We start from the raw sequence: 22872 nt of genomic DNA, 5'->3' as shown, positions 1-22872 counted from the left end.
ACTCTGTACTACTGATCTTTTATTATTGAAAAATATGGATATGTGAGTGTGATACCCGGCTGGAGAAATTGACCATCAATCACTTTCACTTGGTCAAACACATGCTTTCAGGGTTTAATCTCTTAACTGCTCTAGCAGGAAAACTTTTATCGGGAATTCCCTAAGGGTGGGGGAGGATGACCTCTCCCCTTCCATAGCATCAGCCTGACGTGGTGCAGCCGCAGATGGCCCAGGCCACGCCTCCCCATCCAGTGCTTCAGACATCCCACACCAATTTACTTTCTCACAGGACCCATTCACACACATCCCCTTCAATAATGATCGAAAAAACAGCCAATTAGTTCCCAAAATTAGCGAGTACTGACCTCCACCTCAGTATTATGCTTTTGTCCCCGTAATATTTCCGTGGCAGTCACTATAGTATAATAATGAATGTACCTTTGCACACATCTCACCTTCACTCGATTATTTGCCTCCAATGCCCCATTTTGAACCAAGCATTAATGAATGGATTGCTGAATCCACCAATGCTTGGTATGTATCCCACTTAATACTCACGGGTATTTGGTACATCCCTGCTCGCTCTGGGATGGTCTGTAGTGTGTCGGGGATCCGAATCAAGGCCCCCACCTCCATTACTGGGCACTGCTCTCAAACATGACATGGCTCGCCGCAACTCCAGTAGACCGGCCCAAGCCTCACGCCCACACTTGTAGCAGAGGACTCCTTTTTCTGGGTCAAAAGAAAGGGAGAGACAGGGTTGTGGAAGCAGAGAACCCCCATGACTGGGGAACCGGTCATGGGGGAATGTTCCCCCTTTTCCAGGGAAACGGAACAGGACAGTAGGAAGGAGTGGGGAGAAAGAATAGGGGAGGAGACATTAGAGGGGGAAAGGTGTGGGATGTGCCGACCCCCGGATACGCTGCCAGATGGCTCATTCAGCGACGCCAGCTGGTGGCATTGGGCCCACTCGGCCGTCCCTTTCGCCTACTGGGAGATGAACTGCTCCAGCACCACCAGGTTGACGACATCCTCAGTGCCGCTGTCCTCCTTGACGAGCACCCACTGCCAGCAGGCATCACAGAGCTGCTGGGTAAAGGCAAACAGGTGGCCGGCCTCACTCAGCATTAAGAAGTGGAAATGCTGGCAGTGTTCTTCTGGGTTATGGCCGACCCGTTTAAATATTGACTTCTTCAGCTCTGAGTAGTCCAGGAGGTTGGTGAACAGAAGATTTTGTGCTGTAATCTGGGCTTCTCTGGTCAGCAGCAGCAGAAGACGGACCACCCACTGCTCCGGTGGTCACATTAGAGCTTCAGCGGTGTGCTCAAAGAGCTCAATGTAGGCCTCTGCATCATTTTGAGGCCCCATCTTGGTGAGCAACACGTGGGGGTGCGCTGCTGCCAGGGGCATGGAGGCCACTAATTCTAAGCTCTTCAGCACCTGCCGGTCCTCCTCCTGGGCCTGAAGGAACACCTCAAAGCGCTGTTGCTGCTTTCTCTGAAGCTCCCTGGGGGCCTGGTGTTGGCCCTGATGGATACTGGCAAGGGACCAGAAGACTTCCTTATCTGTATAGCTTCAGATCAACACTCCAATGATATAACTACTGAGACTGGTAGCTGCCAACACACTCGTAGTTCAGCTGGGCACTCTCTGGCCCCTTTTATTTTCACCATCTCTCACTGCAAAAAAAGAAACAGCAATTACCAGCAAGTCATCTCAGTTGAAAACATTTACCGCTTCCTCTCTCCCCAGAGGAATGCTCGACCATGCTTTCGCCTACACAATCTCCATGTGACTGTCTGAATTTAAATATTTTTCAACATAAATGTGCACTGCTGACCGTTATGTTGACCGTTATCATACATCTCACGGTGCTTTTAAAGACTCTAAAATGGAGACCCCTATTGTGTTTCATTCAGCTTGATTCTTGCTGTTGTGTTGTCTTGAAGGCGTCCTGGACCATTTTTGCACCCATCTGTGCTATTTTTATTTGTTGGTCTTTTGTAAACATGCACACGTTGTACATATGTTATTGTATTGAAGTATTTTCAGTGATGTGCACCAAATTTTAAGAGCAATACAAACACAACTTTCAAAAACACGTGTCATTCTCCTGCTGCCACTGACTGTGTGTAAACAAACACGGAAGATGTGATATTTGAAGACCAGCTTCTCTGCTTTGGCCTGATGAAGGTGTTTGAAGCAGCCGAATGCCATCACCATGGACTGTTTACATTTGTGTATTCAGAACATCTCAGCTAGGATTGTATGTTTTCAACATGATTGCTTGTGAACCAGTCACAGAAACTGTTATTGAAGGAAGGGGCAGTTAAAAGACTATTGGATTGGAAATACGCAAGTTAACAATTTAATTCAAGAATATCTCATATGTCATGAATGTTTGATGTATCGTGCTGCTTGAGTGAACAGTTTAATATATTCAGATGAATTGTGTTGGATGTGGGTTATATGTTAATCCTGAAATTTTGTTTGATAAATGTTGTGGTCTTGTGGAGTTTATTGATTTTCTTCAGATAGCATTCAAATATGGCTCTATTGGAAGGGAGGCATGATGTTAGCCAATCACAACAGTGGGCATTTACATTGAAGTCTTAAACATCTTAAAACCAAGCTTTTCAGACAGAGGGCCTGAGACAGGTTGAAAAATTATTATATATGACTAAATTATGATTATTTATGATTTTATATATATATATACACACACTCACCTAAAGGATTATTAGGAACAATTGTTTAATTTCTCATTAATGCAATTATCTAATCAACCAATCACATGGCAGTTGCTTCAATGCAAACTGAATGTCAGAATGGGAAAAAAAGGTGATTTAAGCAATTTTGAGCGTGGCATGGTTGTTGGTGCCAGACGGGCCGGTCTGAGTATTTCACAATCTGCTCAGTTACTGGATTTTCACACACAACCATTTCTATGGTTTACAAAGAATGGTGTGAAAAGGGAAAAACATCCAGTATGCGGCAGTCCTGTGGGCGAAAATGCCTTGTTGATGCTAGAGGTAAGAGGAGAATGGGCCGACTGATTCAAGCTGATAGAAGAGCAACTTTGCCTGAAATAACCACTCGTTACAACCGAGGTATGCAGCAAAGCATTTGTGAAGCCACAACATGCACAACCTTGAGGCGGATGGGCTACAACAGCAGAAGACCCCACCGGGTACCACTCATCTCCACTACAAATAGGAAAAAGAGGCTACAATTTGCAAGAGCTCACCAAAATTGGACAATTGAAGACTGGAAAAATGTTGCCTGGTCTGATGAGTCTCGACTTCTGTTGAGACATTCAGATGGTAGAGTCAGAATTTTGCGTAAACAGAATGAGTACATGGATCCATCATGCCTTGTTACCACTGTGCAGGCTGGTGGTGGTGGTGTAATGGTGTGGGGGATGTTTTCTTGGCACACTTTAGGCCCCTTAGTGCCAATTGGGCATCGTTTAAATGCCACAGCCTACCTGAGCATTGTTTCTGACCATGTCCATCCCTTTATGGCCACCATGTACCCATCCTCTGATGGCTACTTCCAGCAGGATAATGCACCATGTCACAAAGCTCGAATCATTTCAAATTGGTTTCTTGAACATGACAATGAGTTCACTGTACTAAAATGGCCCCCACAGTCACCAGATCTCAACCAAATAGAGCATCTTTGGGATGTGGTGGAACGGGAGCTTTGTGCCCTGGATGTGCATCCCACAAATCTCCATCAACTGCAAGATGCTATCCTATCAATATGGGCCAACATTTCTAAAGAATGCTTTCAGCACCTTGTTGAATCAATGCCACGTAGAATTAAGGCAGTTCTGAAGGCGAAAGGGGGTCAAACACAGTATTAGTATGGTGTTCCTAATAATCCTTTAGGTGAGTGTATATATATATATACTAGCATTATAAGTGGACCTTAGGGAAGATAATGAAATTATAAAAACATTTATAAAAAAAAGAAAGTCTTGACCCCTTTAAAAATTATTTGTTACACCACAGGACTATTTGAAATGAACTAATAATGGTTAAGATGTGCATTTCCCCTTATACTTTCATACAAATTTGATAAAGAGTGCTGATAAATGTTGATAAAGAATTTCCATGCACACATAACCGTCAAATGCCCTTTTACTATCTGATTGGTCTTCCCAGAGGTTGTTGTGCCTTCTACTCCTTGTTTCTTAAGGCAAGTGTATTTGAGCAGTGAGGTCTGTGGCGATTGGCATTTTAATAAGGTGTCTATATCCTTATTCCTTGAAGGACGTTGAAAAGTTCCTGAAGTCTTGACATTCTGCTTCCATTATATCCACTAGGTCAATTGTTGCCATGACGAATTCATTTCAGTGTCAAGTCATTAAAGTGGCCTGGTGGACTGCTACTCTGCCCTACCATGCTAAGCCTGATTACTTCTAATCACCAGCCCTTTGAATCATTAAAAGGCAAGACACAGGTGCGAATGTATAGGATGAGGCAGCAAGAAAAATCTATTTGAAAGTGAGGTCGAGATAGGGTGACTTCTCATTGCTAAGGCGAGGAAATTAAACACCATATATCGTTTTCCTAGACACGTAGGAGGCAGACTGACACACTGACATCGAGTCACACTATTTTTAACTGCCACACTCACGTCTTAATTACAAAGTAAAGAATGAGCGAATTTGTCACTTATGTGAGAAATTGGCACTGTGTTTTTAATCGGAGGCCTTGCCAGTACGCCATCCAGACTGGCTTATGTTCTGACAACAAACATCCTTTAGATCAAAAGGAAATTAAGTAGACGTGTCGATTACATCTAAAGTAACCAGGCTGGCTGAGATGAGGAATATTGCATGAATATAATCATCTTTATGGAGCTTTATCATAGCTAGACAGGGGAGACCAGGGCTGCTTGCCACACTGGGAAGTTATCACGAGGCATATATCTCAGTATCTATAAGGTATTGTGTCAAAAGTCCAATTACATGAGAGTGTGTTGTCTCTAGCATTGGTTTTGTATGTCGGTTTGAATCCTAGTTTAAAACCTTTCACATTTTTGTAAATTGTTTTTGTGAATTTAATCCTTCAAAGTAAAATTCCAATATTATCATACGTTACCTTTTACATTTTTGTTGTTTTTTGAATTGTTTAACTGTTTAGATATTGTAAGCTGGTAAATGGCAGGTTTCATTGTGACAACTTACCCCATATAGTGTAGCAACATTCCCACAAAGGGTCATCGTGTGTTCAATATACTGTTTTAACAGGTAATGCAATGAATGGACTCTCAACAATTGCCTTGAAATTCCAATCAATAAATTATAGAAAAGTTAGAAAATAAGTTACTAAACAAACAAACGCTTAACGTGCTAAGCTAATGTTGTCTACGGATAGCATTGTGAACAAATTATATAATTAATAATAACCTTCATTTAGCATGCTAACTGATTAGCATGCTAAGCTCTCATAGAATGTAGCATGATAACCATGCTAAACAGACAATTTTCCTTTGAATTACAGTCTCCAAACTGCTCAGGTACCCTCAGGACATGATACATAATATAATATAATATAATATAATATACCCAGATGCAAGAGCACAATTCTGTAGGAAACATTGGGCTAATGTCCAGTACGCCCAAGGTAACCTCCACTCCTAAGTTTCAAACTCTGTGTTTGTTTGCACTGGGCTATTCATAGAAATTGCATCATCAACTAGGGTAAAAGCCCTGAGGAGGACCTTAGTATTATAACATCATCCTTCTGTGCTGTTCTTCTGAGAGCTGTGGATCTATTTTATACAATTTATATGTTCTTTGCCTATAGGCATGAGGACGTGCTGATATCTATTCTAATTTTATTGATTTTGCCAATGAAAAACCTCATTGCTTCTGCTCTCAGAGAGTAGTTCATTGGGAACCTAGGTTGTGGGGTTAGATACATAAAGTGTGGGTGTTGTTGATGTTCTTGTTAATAATGTTAGGAAGAAGATCTGTTTAGCTGTGTTTAGTTCTGTAATCTGATGTATTTCAGAGTGAAAAGGATATTCAATATGGAAAAAAAGTAGGGTGGGAGTTGATTTTTTTCCATTGGGCATTCATCAACATTTTGAAAAGTGTCTATTCTTTTTTTCACGTATCACAACAGAAATAAAGGAATGTACAAACTGTATTCCAAAACCATTGTTCTGTTTTGCAGGTGCATTAGTCCACATCCACATTCTTTAGGCAAGAAAAACACTCTTCAGAACCCAGTGTAACTTGTCCAAGAAAAATACCCACTCAATCAGCCTGAGTTTTCACAGGTATGGAGGAGGATGTGTTAAACCTGTGAGCTCTTGATGTGAGCACTCTGAAGGGAGCATGGGATTACAGTTTGAATGTACCCTTTACTTAAAGTCTTGTGAAAGGGCTCTTTGCGAAAAAATTTACTTTCTTACTTGTGTTTGGAATGACCCTTCCCATGGCGTTCCCTTCCCGAAGTGCCCATCAAGGGTGCAAAATTGCTTTTGGAAAACTCTCTAAATGTAAGCCATTCTTATTTTGATTCCTCCCAAAATTTTAAACAAGTCCTACACTGCTATATTGGCTCAACCAATGCCATGTGTTTAGAGCGGGACAATCAGTTTTGTTTCTGAACAATGACAGATGGGGGGTATGGAATGATTTTCCAGACATTATTCAAAAGGAATTGCAAATTGTATTTGCAATTGCATTTTCAATTTGTGGATGCATAAAATGTGACATAATCCAAACGCAATTGCAAATCGCGCATTACCGTTTGCATTTTAGTTTAAGCGAACGCACAGTGACTGCCAGATTTCAAATGGAAAAGCAAAGTCCGTTTGCAACTGTGTTTCCCATATCTTACGAGTTTTGGCCCTGTCATATTTAAATAGCAATTTCAATTACCATGTCTGCTTTTTCACTTTCTCAGCGTTGCGTATGTAGCCAGCCAAAACTCAAGTGGAATACTAATTCCCTTAATATTTCCATTGATGCCTTACACGGAAACCTGTCAATCAGGGTCAAGGGTGGGATTATGCTATGGGGCGTGTTTGTCTTGGGAAGTGACGTCACTCACAGTCGACGGTCAAGAGTCATTATGTAAACAAGCATTAAAAGTAATGGACCAGAAATCTGTAAGATGGCATCACTGCATCATTCTAAGGAAGCATAATATCTTGAGTTTTGACAGTTTTGTAAATTTTTCTTTTTTAAAACTAATTTTTAAGTGTGTGAACAACGTTGCACCAGAAATATTCTGTCAACTAGTACATAAACAAAAGAGCGGAATAAGAACTAGAGGCACAATAAGTGGAAACTATAGCCATAAAGCGTTAGAACAACATTTGGTCAGACATCATTTTCAGTAAGAGGCATACATTTGTGGAATGCATCTGAAATTAAAACATTGACAGACTTCAAGGTTTTTAATACACATTTAAAGCAATGGCTGAAACTGAAACAACTTTGCGAACACTGACTGTACAGGACATAACACAATGCATACAAACATAATGTTGCATATGTGAGCACGCACAGACATATGCACCCTTTTGTGTTCTTGTATTGTTAAATGTGTCTAGACTTTGATTTATAGTGACTTCCACATCTACTTAAGCCCATATCTTATTTCATATACGGGATGTATTTGTTGTATGTATTTTATTAATTATAAATCTTAAACTCAATACTCTGTAATTTTTGTTTTAAATTTATAAGCCTAACCAGGGACAGGGTTGCAAATTAGTCATGGCTAGAAACATGTATGCGTGGCATCTACTTTGTAGGCCTATTCTTTATAAAGCAATGTTCTATCCATTTGTCCCTGTCAAATAAACATTAAAATAAATACAAAATAAATAAAGAGGTGATGCCCTGAACAGATGCCGGTTTATTTGATCTTGACCGTCGACTGTGAGTGACGTCTCTTCCCAAGACAAACACACCCCATAGCATAATCCCACCCTTGACCCTGATTGACAGGTTTCAGTGTAAGGCATCAATGGAAATACTAAGGGAATTAGTATTCCACTTGAGTTTTGGCTGGCTACATACGCGACGCTGAGAAAGTGAAAAAGCAGACATGGTAATTGAAATTGCTATTTAAATATGACAGGGCCAAAAGTCGTAAGATATGGGAAACACAGTTGCAAACGGACTTTGCTTTTCCATTTGAAATCTGGCAGTCACTGTGCGTTAAGCTTAAGCGAAAATGCAAAGCGGTATCGCGCGATTTGCAATTGCGTTTGGATTATGTCACATTTTATGCATCCACAAATTGAAAACGCAATTGCAAATACAATTTGCAATTCCTTTTGAATAATGTCCGGAAAATCATTCTATAGGGGATAGTGTTCGAAAAACATGTTTTCATTATTTTTGTCACTGGTGAGGCTAGTGGTGTAGAAATTACACACTGTTCACCTTTAAAGCAAAATTAAAAGGTAGGGGAAAAAAACTGCATACTCATCTCTTGCAGAGTGGCCACAATACTTGCAATGCTCCACCCACTTGCTCCCAGCATGCACTCCAACAGTATGAGTGAGAGAGAGAGATCTTTATTGCCAAGCACTGGGAGTCTAAGAAATACATCAAAGTCTAATATAAAAAAACAACCAGCTCCCTCTAGCAGTTGAGAAAACAGATGATGATTGGAAGAAGGAAGATAGAGAGGATGAGGAGGAAAAAGAGAGCTGTAATTGCAGTCCCACACAAAGTGTTTTTTAGACCCTTTACTGAAATAGCCTTGCAATTTTCAAGACAAGAAATGCATTGGCCTAAGAATTTCCTCAAGCCCTCTTTTTTAATCTAAAGTCATTTACACTCATGCTGATAGCCACAAGTTTTATATTTGTGGCTTTGATGGGCATATACTTAAATTCCACTAAAAGTTTTGAACTCAGTTTGCATCCTGACCTTCAGTGAGGTTTCCAGAATAGACACATTTAAAAGGATAGTTCACCCAAGAACAAAATATTATTTACTCACCCTAATGCCATTTCAGACTTTAATGGAAAATAAGAGGAGGCATTTTGAAGAATGTTTGATGATGCCCTTTCCTATGCAATGAAAATGAAGGGTGACTTAGGTTGTTATCCCTAACATTCTGCCCAACATCTCCTTTTGTGTTCCACAGAAGAAAGAAATCCATACAGGTTTGGAATGATATGAGAGTGAATGACAGAATTCTAATTTTGGGGGGAACTTTACCTTTAAGCTCCTCAGCTCAGTCACGATTGGTAATTTTTTCTTAACATTGCATGACTGCATTATGTATTGACTGTTTAATTTAATGCAGCATGTAGCATATCTTATATAATAAAAGTCAGTGCATGTAATTATACTGATGTTTTTGCACTATAAACCTCTGTGCTATTCAAATATTGATATTTTAAATTGATTATTGCTGTCTTACTGCAATATATTTTACTCTGGATGTAGCGTAATATATGTTCAGTATACACACACACATTCATTTCCTCATGTACTTTCACAGCACTTTTGTAAAATTCATTAATTTGTCTTTTCTGTATTATAAGGTCATGTTATTTTAATAGCTGCAGTACTCAAGTAAAAGCAAGAATAACTGATTTTCATTAGTGTCTGTTTGTCATATGCACTGGATTCTCTTAGGTGTATTCCCTGAGTCTCAAAACATTGGTTGTGTCCAAAACCGAAAGGAGCTGCCTTGTTGCCCAGACAGTCAATGATTTGACAGGCAGTATTCTATTTGGGCACTTTTTAGGAAACTTAGACTACCTTTGCCTTCGACTGTTTTCCAAGGGACCATTACATCCCATCTAATGATCTAAAACAGTGTTTCTCAAATTTTTCAGGCCAAGTATCACCTTTGATCAAATCAGAACATCCATGCCAAACCCAGACTATATGAAAACTCTAGGCATTATGACTTAAAATTGGATACAAAAATGGCCTAGATTAAGATGATGGTGCACGCCTATTCTTCAGAATAAGCATACACAACTATTATTATTATTATTATTCAGAAATTAATGACATCATTAAAATACATGCTTGCTTGTGTGTCTTAAAAAAATATAGACACCAAAAAAAAACTCTAAATAGTATTCTTTTCATTTTCTATTCTTTCTTGTTTCTATTTAGCGTCTATTTGCACTACCTAGCGATAGTTGCTATTTGCTTCCCTAATGAAATACTAACATACAGCATAGGGGCATCACTGGAGCATGTTTATTGTGTTTATTTAGAGTCCCACAGACACCCTACACCAACTCCTGCTCCTAAACCAAACCCTGACCCTAACCTTCCCTTATATAAATTAACCATGGTTTTACAACAGTAACCATGGGATCACCATAGTATTTTGTAGTAAAATTATAGTAACCAAACATTTAAACATGGCTACTATATTGACACCATATAAATGCAGATTCACCATGGTGAACTGCATTAAAACTATGGCTTCTGCCAAATAACATGGTCACTACAAAATTACTATAGTAAAACCATTGATAATTTAACCCAGTTCAAACCTTTCTCTCAACTCCCTCGTGAACAAATCACTGTGGGGAAATCAACCTTTATATTAATTTGTATTTATTATTATAGTTAGTATTAAAGGAAATATTAAGAGTGGAGACATGAAACAATGAGAAAAAGTGGTCAAAATGTGAATTAGAACCCGGGTCTTTTTCACTAAAAAAAAATATCCACCATTGTTACACCCCATGCCACTGAAGCAACACTGTTTGTCTTCAATTACTGTTTTTCCACCAGACTATTAGAGTGCAAATAGCTGCTCTGTGTGTCATGTGCTATTTACACCTTGTGCAAATAGTCACTACAGGAAAGTAATTGTTATCCCGGTGGTTCAAGACTCTGTATGAAATTTAATGGCTGTCATTGATTCCTTTCAATAGATAGAGCCGATAGGGGCAATTAGTGGCAGATAATGGCACACCCACACACACCTTAAGTAGTGCACTAAAATATTGATTTAATTCCCATCCTATATACAGTATTTCCCTTATCATTTGCTGTCACTTTAAAAATATCTATCATCCTGGCAGAATGTCCATAGGGCCACACATGTAGAAATGTTGAGAGCCGAGGCAGGGATGGTAGCAGTGAAAGAGAAAGCATTTCTATGAGTGCTTTCTATCAGTGGTATGATATACTGGAAGAGAATGTACAGAGACGTGAGTTGTGTAATAAGGAAGTAGGGCCGGTCAGGGACAATACGAGACCTATACTATGCCTAATCTAATGAATTCTTAATGTAAACTGAAACCAATTGGGGGTCAACTAGGACTTTAAGATCAATGCTTGGAATACCCTTGTGCTTGCACAGAAAAAAGGCAATTCAAAGTTTGTGTTATTGATATATTGCTTATAGCTGCATGGGGCAAACAAAATATGAGAAGGAACCCAAGTCACTGAATCATCAGTTCATGATTTACCAATCAGAGTGGCTTGCTGTTGATCTCAAGACTGTTCCCCTTAGGTAACACAGTTAACTATAGCCTCTTTTCCACCGATGGGCTGAACGGATCTCATCATGGAACCATGCCTTTACATACCATTCCAGCTTGTTTGTACAGTTTGTACAGGATTAGAATGGATTGAGCAAGTGACCAATTGTGTGTTACCTCATTACTAAAGCAGAACAGTGAACAGTTAGCTAACCATGCTGAAAAATCTAGGTTGGGAACAGTATGTAATCGTACAGTACCGGATCATGCTCGTGTGAAAATGCTACTTGAACCATTTCTCACCGTGCACTGAACCATTTGGCCTGATGGGGGAGAGAGCATTTTGTGTGTCAAGCTAAATAACAATAGTTTAAATGGCTTAAAGACAACATGAAAAAAAAAATGTACCCTATTTACTTTATTAAAAGGAAAGTTCACCTAAAAATGAAAATTCTCTCATCATTTACTCACCCTTATGCCATCCCAGATGTGTATGTCTTTTTTTTTTTTGTTGAACACAAACTCTGCTCAGCTCTGTAGGTCCATACAATGCAAGTGAATGTGGTCAGAACTTTTAAGGTCCAAAAACCATATAAAGGCTGTCACAGTCCTGTCAGTCTGGGTTTTTGTCTGACAGGACCATATCATTATTGTCCCATGTCTGTCTTGTGTTTCGTTGTCTGTCTTTGTGTTAGCGCACGATTTTGGTTGTATTCCCTGCCATGCGCTCTTTGGTCCATCTTGTTTCATGTCGGGAGAACAGTGTCTGGATCCTGACTTCCCGTTCGGTTTCGGTCTGTGTTGGGATCCGGATACTCTTGCTCCATGTCTGTCTGTTATTGTCATTGGTGCATCGTGTTTATGTCATCTTGGAAGCATTCACTCGCGTTAATAGTTTGTCTGTCTTTCGCGAACAAGTGTGCACCTCATGTCACACTCATGTTGCACGCCCGAGTCACGAGCTGTCTTCATGTTGTGATGAGGTTTGATCACTTCGGTCTAAGGTTTTGGGGGGGTGTGGCCGAACTCTCGCAAGGGTGTCCTGTCTTTTTTTTTGTCGCCTGTTATGTGCATCACATGGCGTTTGCCTCTCCATGTATGCTCAGGTCTCGTTTAGTGTGATAATGCGTGGCATCCTTTTGTTTGCCTTTGCTACGCACTCTCTCGCCTTGTTTGTCGGTTGGCATGGGCGTATATTGCCTCATTGTCTTGTGCGCTCATTCTATTCGGGGGTTTTGAGAGCACGTGGCTTTATTTTGTTTCTGTATTGCCACGTGTCTCTCTGTCTTACGTCATACCCCACCTCCTTCTATGCCCAGTATTAGTTTTTTAGTCACCTGCCCTGTCTTGTTAATCTGTTGATTTCTCTCCCTATCTTAGTCTCCTCGTGTTTGCTGTCCAGTGCCAGATTGTCTTGTTTCCAGTATTGTGTGTCTTGTGTGTATTGCAGTCGGTCCTGTTGGTTGGTCTTGTTCCAGCCGGTTCTGTTCCCTGTCCAGTCGGTTTTGTGTGTTTGCCTAATTTTCCAGTCCAGCCCGTTTCCATTACCCTCTGCCCCAGCCTGGACACATTTTTCCCCATGGGGTAGTTCATGTTTGTTTTGGTTGACTTTTTTCCCTTTATTTTTTATTTAATAAATCTCTGCTTTTTTAACTCTGCGATTGGGGTCCTGTCTCTGCATCCATGGCAAAGCCAGCATGAAAGTAATCCAAATGACTCCAGTGGTTTCCAAAATCCATATCTTCAGAAGTGATATGATAGGTGTGGTTGAGAAACAGATCAATATTTAAGACACTTATTATTTTCATATTACAGGTGGAAATGGAATTGCACCAAAAAGTTTAAGACACAAACTAGTAGCTATTGGCTTTATTGTTCTTGCAGTATTAATGGTCATTCTGACATAGAGCCCCCAAAAGTGGGACAGAAGGATGGATAGAGGAGGTTGAAGGGAGAGAAAAAAGAAGAGGACGGAGGCGGTTGATCGATGACGACTAATGAACATGCCTGGAGTTTAGCTCCACTCATCTTATGACACAGGTCGCCCTCCTCCAAGGTCTCTCGCCTCGCCTGGTTATGTAACCAGCCTAAGGCTTCAATTAAATGCCATAGATTACTCGCAATAATAAAAAAATAAAAAATTATACACTGATAGTTTGGCATTGTGCCTTCCAATACATTTCACTATAGGTTTGATTTAGTGGTCACCACTCACAAAAAAGTGTGTTTTAGAGTTTTTATCTTATTTGGCTTATTTGTATGTGAGTATTTGTTTGAGCTTGCATGCTAACAGAAATGTAGCCCGTTGTGTTTATGTATGTGTGAATCTCACAAAACCTGTCAAGAACAAGACTGGGTCATTATTCACTTCAAAATTAAAAGAAAGTAATACGAATCTATATTTTACTTAAAAATCATTTAGAGCATCTTAAGACCATTAAGGTTTTAAAGACCATTAAAGACAATTTTTGGGCAATTAAGATTTTGTGCATTGTGATATTGTCATGACAATTAAGTCATCATAACTGTAATGTGAAAAACTATTATATATTTAATTTTAAACTATTTTGTGTCATTTGTAATACAGTAACAACATCATCATACAGTAGAAAAATATTGTATTACAATTAAGAGAATTATGGAAATTACAAAAAACTCCAAAGGGAAATATCTGAACACAATGGGCCTATGGTAATGAGAATTTAGTTGAAAAAGGGCTTAATTTTCATGAAAATAATGCTGCTATTCGAAAAATCCTAATGGTCCTAAAACAGGCTACATTTTCTTTATGAAAAAGTTTAGTTTTTATTATTATTATTATTATTATTCTTATAAATTGTATTATTATTATTATTATTTATTTGTATTTTTTTGTGGTGAAATGTGAATTGGACATGTTTTTGTGCAATTCAGTTGTAAGTAGGGCTGCCCCCGACAGTCGACCAAAGGTTAGTGATGAGAAGAGTCTTGGTCGACCAAGTTTTGATTGGTTGTTTGGTTGGTCACAGAAAAAACTCCACATTAAAACACCGGTATTACCGCTGGTTGGACGCTAGGTAGTACTATGGGGTAATTTTCATTAAGCAATTAGGGTTATGCCTACACAATAAAGCAAGACACCATGATTTCAAACTTAGAACTTTATTTTTTATTGATTTTAACAAAACAAATTCAAATGAAACAAAATAAATAAATAAATAAATAAGTGCAATATCCAATTACATCGGCAACCCCTGGGCTGAGGGGTCGGTGAATATTCTTGCTTTAGTGATTTTGTGTTGAAAATTAAATTAATTTATTTAAAAAAAAAAAACGAAAAACTTTACATTTACCATCAGGCAAGAATCTGTCTTAACATCATGGTGGAACATTACTTACACAAATGAAGACATAAAAACAATTATAAATGTAAAAATATGAATTATAATGATGATAATAATCACTAAAATATAAATCATGTTTCAAGGTGAATGTGTTTTTGTATTATTTTATGATTTAATCACAGATGTATAGGCTATAAAATTTACCAAAAAAATATTTTAGATGCACGTGTTCCACGAGACTGCACGCCTCCATATCAGTGCGTCATATTAAGATTAAGATTCAACTTTACTGTTATTGTGCAGAGTACAGGTACAGAGCCAATGAAATGCAGTTGTTTTCGCATATCCCAACTAAGCTGGGGACAGAGCGCAGTGTCAGCCATGAACCTGGCCATGAAAACAGCGCCCCTGGAGCAGATAGGGTCAAGGACCTTGCTCAAGGGCCCAACAGTGTTATCTTATATTCTGTCATATGTTCTTAATAATATAATAAATTGTTTCTTCAAGCGCGTGTCTTTGCGCCAAGGGGCAAATCATTTTTAATATTTGGTAATAAATAATTTGATAATAATAGCCTAATAATAATAATAATAATAATAATAATAATAATGATAATAACTAGATTGAAAATGTCGTGGACAAACATTAGGTTGGCTTGAGAAAGCCTAGCCTGAAAGTTTGAAGTAGTTGTAAATCTTGAAGTTTGAAGGTTTTTAGTTAGAAGTAGTTATGTTTCAGTAGTTTAAAATTTTAAAAGTTTAAAGAATATAAGACCATTCAGATTCAGTCTATCAGATAGATAGATAGATAGATAGATAGATAGATAGATAGATAGATAGATAGATAGATAGATAGATAGATAGATAGATAGATAGATAGATCAATAAATAAAGTGTCTTGTCATAGTAGGGAAAAAACACTTGTTTTCATGGTGGAGACATTTACATTTATGCATTTGGCAGACGCTTTTATCCAAAGCGACTTACAGTGCACTTATTACAGGGACAATCCCCCCAGAGCAACCTCCAATGAGTCCACCCACATGTCTTTACGAAATTCTTTTCCGGAGATATGATCCATCAAAGTTCATCTCAATGCAAAGTCTATGGGATTTTTTGGCCTGTTTTTTGCCCCCCAGGGGTGCACCGTACCCCCAACACCATAGAAAAGTCATAGCACAGGTGTCCTCAATAGGCCGGTCGATTTGACACCTCATTCGTGGGTCTACACCAAACGGTGCAGTACGAGTTAGGTGCTGAAGTTTTGTACGGAAGAAGAAGAAAAAGAAGAATCTGAGATTACAATAGCGTTGCTTTGCAAGCACCACTAATAATAAGTTTAAATTGAATATCAGTAAGTTGGCTTTCTCAAGCCAACCTAATAATAGTAATTTAATACATGGGAAAACGAGCCAAATATCGTCTTGACATCATCAAAGGCATCAGCTATTGGCGATCAATCTGACCATCGTCGATCCACGAGATCATCTGTCGGCACAATCCTAATGTGCAGTTCTCTCTATAAATTAACAAAATGTTCAGTCTCCTTGCTGGTTTTTCTGACACATGCAGGATCATTACAGCTTTTGCCTGTGTCACTGCAGCTCACTTCGTGTGTGCTTGTAAAATTTATATTTTAAAGGCTCATTATTATGATTTTGGTAAATTAACTCCTACTAGTCAACTAGGAAAATCTTTGGTCGGGGACAGCCCTGCTTGTAATCTCTTTTGCAGGACTTGCATGCATGCTTACAAAGAAGGACAGCTGAATCTTTTTTTTTTTTTTAGCATTCTGTCAGACTGCCTGTGAAATGGTCAACATACCTGAGCCCCGGGCTCTCTCTGTCAGCAACACTAAATATCTTCTCACACAGTGTCCCTGCAGATTCCCTCTGTCTGTTAAACCCTGACACACACGCATGCAACCACAACACACAACCTCCACATCTCACATCAGGTCCGATGGGACCTTGCTTCTGCTGCTTGTCATTAAACTATTGCTTCAATCACATGAGTGCACACATATGCTCTCCTGTGAAGGTCTACACTTCTCATCATTCCCTATTGGAAATTAGCCTGAATGTCAAGGGTGTGTTCACACTTGGCAGGTTTGGTTCGATTAAAAGGAACTCTGGTGCGATTGCTCTGTTAGTGCTGTTCATTTGAACAAGTGAGAACACTGCCATCCGAACCTTGGTGCGCACCAACCAAGCAAACCTCGGTCTGCTTCCAAACTAACTCTGGTATGGTTCTATTGATATATGAACGCAACATGGACCAAAGACGTTTAAACAGACCAAAAACAGGAAGTACGACCTCAAGCATACCTGGTTCTTCTCATCATAGGAGCTATGTTGCCCATTATAGCTCGGTACAGGCGTCGAACCGCCGTCAGCCGTCCTTGCAGCATATCTTCATTTGTGTGTGCAACGGAAGAATTCCTGGAATTGTTTTGACTCCTTTACACATTTTATTTGCTCATCGTTTGTTCTCAGCTGGTAAAAATACCACAATATATACATTTATAAATTTAACGAGCACATTTCACCCAGCAGCCAGCATTGTTTTGTCAAGTTCCATCTCAAAATATACGTCATCAAATCTGTCCAATCAGGTTATGACTTTTTCCTGATGCCTTTTGTTTGGTAGCTTTAGGTTTGGTGTTAAATGCCAGAGTGAACGCTAAGCAAAACAGGACTAAATGAATCATTTTCTTTTTTGGTCCGGACCAAGAGTAGCAAGAGAACTGAACTACAAGTGTGAACACACCCTAGTTGTCATGATTTATTCAGGAGTTTTCATTTGTAATAATTTGCTTGGGTGTAAACCAATTAGTGGTGCTAAATATACCTGTGTTTACTTATTTATTCAGTTTAATAAAAGTTAAACTCAGAACATATGTTACCGGCCTCAGACCTAAGGGAATCTGGGCCAGCAGCAAGGGCACACAGGCAGTGTACCTGATGAACAATAAAAGAGATGGACAAAGTTAACGTCTTTCCCAGTTTCCCAGTTTTTCAGTTTAATACTAAGACTACATCCTGTTTCATACATACATTTCTGTTCATAATGGTGAAACTCTGGTGCTGCAAATCGGAGATCACTGTGTGGCTCAGGCTGGAACTGTCTAAACATGACTGTTTTTGTTTCAAACACTGGCAGTGATCTGGGGTTGCACACATATTCTTCCTCACCTGTCGAATCTTGAGAATATTGCTCTGGTGTTTCGGAAATTAGTTGTTGATGGTTTGTGTGACGTCGTACTCAGCTTTGTGTACCTCATGTAATGTGTATATGCGGCAAGTCATTCACCGGCAAGAGGAGATTACAGTGTAATACACAAAGTGTATGGTCGCCTGTTTCTGCTTGGATTTGATACACAGGTTTTCCATCTCCCAGTTTTTCAAGAACACTGGGAACCTTGTCTTCCCAGTAATTACAGAGTTTTCCCGGTCGGTCTCTCTATGATAGATTGTGAAGGAGCACAATGTCACCTGGCTGATGCACCATTCAGTTTTGCCAGATTTGTTTTGCATTGGGTAGGCCTGCGCGAAGTGGGTAAAATGATCTACCAGGACTAAAATATACTCGTAGCCTCCTTTACTTGGTTCAAGATGCAGTTTGTCAACAGACAGTAATTCAAACAGAACAATGGTTTTGATTGAGCCCATTGGTGCTTTTTCATGGAAAGTAGGTCGCTTTTGTTTAATACAGGGGCACTGCCGGATGACATAGTCTTCTATGTCAAGCTGCATGAAAGGCCAGTAGAACCTTTGCCTCGCAAGATGGATGACTTTATTTGCCCCAACATGTCCCATGTCATGTGTAAGGGAGAACGAGTTCTCTGTGTTGTCTGTCTGTACAAATTTCCCTTGTCAAGTTTCAATGTGTTCCATTCATGTATCAATCGTCATGTAGTTAATCCCACACAGCTGGAAAGCTGCAGCCCAAGGTACCTCCTCTTTGTTCTTGGCTGTATCTCCCTGCCATACGGTAGATATCACATCTTGAGGTAAAGTCTCAGAATACTGAGTGGTGTGATGTTGTCCTGAAATGCCACCGGAAACATGACAAAGTTTCAGCATCAATGTTGGTCTTGCCTGACCCATATTTTATGGTGAAATGAAATTCAGCCAGCTCACCCACCCAGAGATGTCCTACTGCATTCAACTTGGCTGTGCTCAGGACATAAGTAAGAGGGATTTGTTATCTGTGAACATAGTAAAGGTGGATGTGTTGTAGAGCTAGTCATGAAATGTATCGCAGATGGCCCACTTTAAGGCTAGAAACTCCAGCTTGCTGGAATGGAGATAATAATTATTCTCAGCCGGTGTGTGTGTTCTAGAGCCATAAGCAATGACACGCAGCCTACCTCCCTATTCCTGATAGAGCACCTCTCCCAAGCCTTCATTAGACGCATCAGTGTGGAGAACAAATGGCAAATTGATGTCTGCGTAAGCCAAAATCAACATGTCGACCAGGCGAGCCACAAGAGCACTTTGTTCATTTTCCACTGGACTGGTTTCTTGGATGGCAACTGACCATCTTTCCTGTTCCTCTTAGTATGTCTATTTTTTACATATTTCCTCACAAATTCATCAAGACTCTCCTGAAGCTTGAAAAGTGATCTCGCAAATCTGAAAAATCCTGGATAAAGGATAATAACCTAATAAATATTAACCTAAGAAACCTAGCAAGGCCCAGACCTCTCCGACATTCTTAGGCTCCCTCTCCTTAAGTTGCAACACAGCTTCCAGGGCTTTCAGATCAATTTGGATACCTTCACTGGTAACTAAGAAACCCGCTAATCTCACTTGACATTTAAATAGTTTGCACTTCTTTAAGGGTAACTTTACACCATGTTCCCGTAAATGGCAAAACACTCTCTTCAGGTACCTGACAAAACCTGGAAAAGATTTTGAAAAACAGAGCACATCATCTAAGTATGGGAAGCAACATTAATTCTTACACTAACCAGTACTCCCTCCATGCATCTTTGGAATGCTGCTGTAGCATTCGTCAGGTCAAAGGGAAGACGGATCCACTCATATAATCCCCAGGGCATGCTAAATCCATCAAGTGTCAAGACCTCTCCTCAACAAAACCTTGGTGGTACGCACTACCCTGATCCAGTATGGAAAACCATGAGTAGGCTCCCTGACTATCCAGTAGATCCTGAATGCATGGAAGTGGATGGCGGTCTGGCACAGTCTTTCTATTTAGTCTCTGGAAGTCCACACAAAGATGAAGGCTCATGTCTTTCTTCCTAACGTAAACCATTGGAGAGGAATATGGTGACTTGGACTTTCTAATCCAACCACGATCATGCTGATTCTGAACATATTCCTTGACCTCCCTATACAAGGGCTTGGGGATAGCATTGTAGTAGTTGTGGTGGCATAGTCAGCTAAAGTAGATAACATGTAATTAGAAGGTTCTTGCCCATACGAATATTAAATTGTGGTATCTCAGCAGATGTCATGTTTTGGAGAGACACTCCTACAGTGGGTTCACTGACACTTAGAGCTTCTTTCAGTATAGCATAGAGATATAAATTTTTTAACTTTGATCAGCATTATCTTTGATAATCTCGGCTATTACATTGCCACCTAAAACGGGACAGATACATTGGTGACTGATTAGAAGGGGACCCGTATCGATACATGTCCTTGAGTCTGACTACAAAGCTGTAGGTCAATTTCTGCCCATCCAGCAAGTGGTACCTCAGTGCCATTGACTGTGTATATTTCCAGAGACTGATTGGTGAAGAGAAATTCAAGTGGTTGGATTTTAACTCTATGCATCCACCAGAATCCAACAACATCTGGAGGGGTACACCATTGATCGAACTAGAAACCATGCATCGCTTGCCAATGAGTTGAGCTACTCTTTTTTTGGGTTCACCTGACACAGTGAGTTTGACGGTGGTTTACTGATTGCCCCTCCCCAGCAACCTCTTCTTGTTTTCAGACAGCTTCCTTTGAAGACAACCAACAGCTTTATGCTTTAAATTAAAATGGACAAGACAAATGGAAACAACTTGAGTGGCCCTTTTGAACACAGTAATGGCATTTACCCTATGTCTGAGTCATTATTTGGGGATGAATGACAGGGGGGTTTGTGTCAGTGGTTTTCATAGCCTCAGGGTTTGTCATCAGGTAAGCTAGATGCTTAGATAACGAGGACACTTGGGCTGTCAGTTCTCTAATAGTGTCATGGTTAGCCTGCAACTCAGAGTCAACACTGGTGATACTAGTCCGATCATTTAGTTCACCTAGGTCATGTTGAGCTGAACCCACAGTTACCGGTCTGGTCTTAGCTATGGTAGCAAGTCGCTTTAATCGTCCCTCTTCCTCCATGCTAGACCTAGTAATTTGGTCTAAAAGAAAGTTGTCAGTCACCCGCATGTTTGAAAGGAAAGGCTTACATGGCTGGTTTTCTCATTCAACCCCTGGTAGATAGTATGTAAGAATGTGCCCTGAACCAGCTTTTGATCATAACTGAAGTCTACACCTGGTTGCTAGGATTCAAAAAGAACCCATTGCTTTAGCCCCATAACCCTGTACAAAAATTGCTGTGGGCTTTCTCGATTTTGTTGCATTAGTCAGATCCTGAAAAAGTTCAGTTACTTTCTTATCTCTGAAATGTGATCAGAGAAACCTTTTTAAACAATCTACTGTAAGATCTTCTTTATTACTAAGCATTTCTCTGAAAGTACCAGGCCTTGTGATCTTAAGAATAGTCCTGATGATTTCAGACTCACTAAAGCCTTCCTGCAACCCAACCTCAATCTGTACACTCAGACTGTTTTAAGAGATATCAGAACTTGAATCAGAGGTTTGACCCCCATGTAGTTTAAATTCTCTATGTGGTAACAAAGCTGAAACATCAGACAATCTTACAACATGGTCAGGAAATCAGATAAGTGCACCCTACCCACTGAGGCACCGATGGATTTGGGTGGAGCTAGCATTGACAAGGGAATCCTTCTGGTAAGCATATGCTCTGAGTCCCCTCTTAGGTCAGTTAAAAAAGGTCCAGTGGTGTAAAAAAAACAATTAAAAGTACAAATATTCCATGTATTGTCACAATTTATACGAAAATATTTAGAGCTGACAGAATTATTGTATTTATGCATGAGATTAATTAAAAAAGTTTTGTGTATTACATTTCTTTATTGCGATTAATGTATTGTTACATATTGTTTTGTTTTCTTTCCTAAAAATGAAATAAATGCGTTTTGACAGGAAAAGAAGTGTACATTTTAAGTAGTTTCAAAACATTTGGGATTAATCACGATTGAACAATTTATCAAATATTTGTATTCATCTGTGGCAGGGCGGGGCCGGGTCATGATTATACACAACCGGTCCCTTATCCCTCTGAGAGGGATAAAGGCAGATGGCAGACGGTGGTGCGACAAGAGAGAGATTGTTAACGGTCCGTCGTGTGTGTGTTTGTGTAGTTTGTTTAAGTTTATTATTAAAATATTATTTATATTTTCAAGCCGGTTCTCACCTCCTCCTTCCCATTGAACTCCTTTACACTGGTGCCAAAGCCCGGGGAAGGAGGAGGGAGGCCCGTCGCGGAGTACTCAACACTGCCCTCCACCCAGGGGAGCGGCGCCATCCGCGAGGTGAGTGGGGACTGGACTCCCCGACCGCCTGGAGCGATGGAGCTGCTGCCAGGGGCGGAGGAGAGCCCTGCCATCGCCCAGAAACGCGGAGGGGTCGATGGAAGACCGCCGTCTGCGAGGGGAGGAGGGAAGTGTCTCCCTGACTGCCTGGAGTGGTAGGGCCGCTGCCAGGGGCGGAGGAGTGTCCCCACGAGTCGGCGAGAACGCGGAGGGGCATTCTGACTGCCGGGGGTCGAGAGTCTGACTCCGGTCCGCCTGGGGAGAAGCGGCTGTCGTCCGCCTGAGAGGGTGGAGAAGTGATCGAGGACCATGCGACGGTGTATCGGAGAACCGGCGAGTAGGTTTTTTTTTCTCATCTCTCTCTCCTCTCTCTCTCTCACTGCCGCTCTGCGTTGGCCTTTTCCCTCTCGTTTAAATTGTACAGTGTTTTTTGGGGGGGTACTACACTGTTACAGTGTAGTAC

The 22872-nt window shown here is 40.2% G+C and overlaps 1 protein-coding gene across 9 annotated transcripts in view; it reads left to right on the top strand.

Moving 5' to 3' along the window:
• LOC127661675 (CD276 antigen-like) overlaps positions 1-22872 on the top strand; it is a 144860-nt gene that overhangs the window by 111241 nt on the left and 10747 nt on the right. The window contains exon 8 of one of the 9 annotated variants that reach the window (XR_007972774.1): positions 6192-6286. The exons of the other annotated variants lie outside the window; for them this stretch is intronic. The gene's annotated coding sequence lies outside the window, so the exon portion shown is untranslated. Of the gene's footprint in view, positions 1-6191; positions 6287-22872 lie in introns of those variants that run through there. 9 annotated transcript variants of the gene reach the window in all.

The sequence above is a fragment of the Xyrauchen texanus genome, chromosome 21 (assembly GCF_025860055.1).
Source record: "Xyrauchen texanus isolate HMW12.3.18 chromosome 21, RBS_HiC_50CHRs, whole genome shotgun sequence".
Lineage (NCBI taxonomy): Eukaryota > Metazoa > Chordata > Actinopteri > Cypriniformes > Catostomidae > Xyrauchen > Xyrauchen texanus.
Note: the sequence above shows the minus strand (reverse complement) of the source record. Positions and strands in the feature narration are given on the sequence as shown.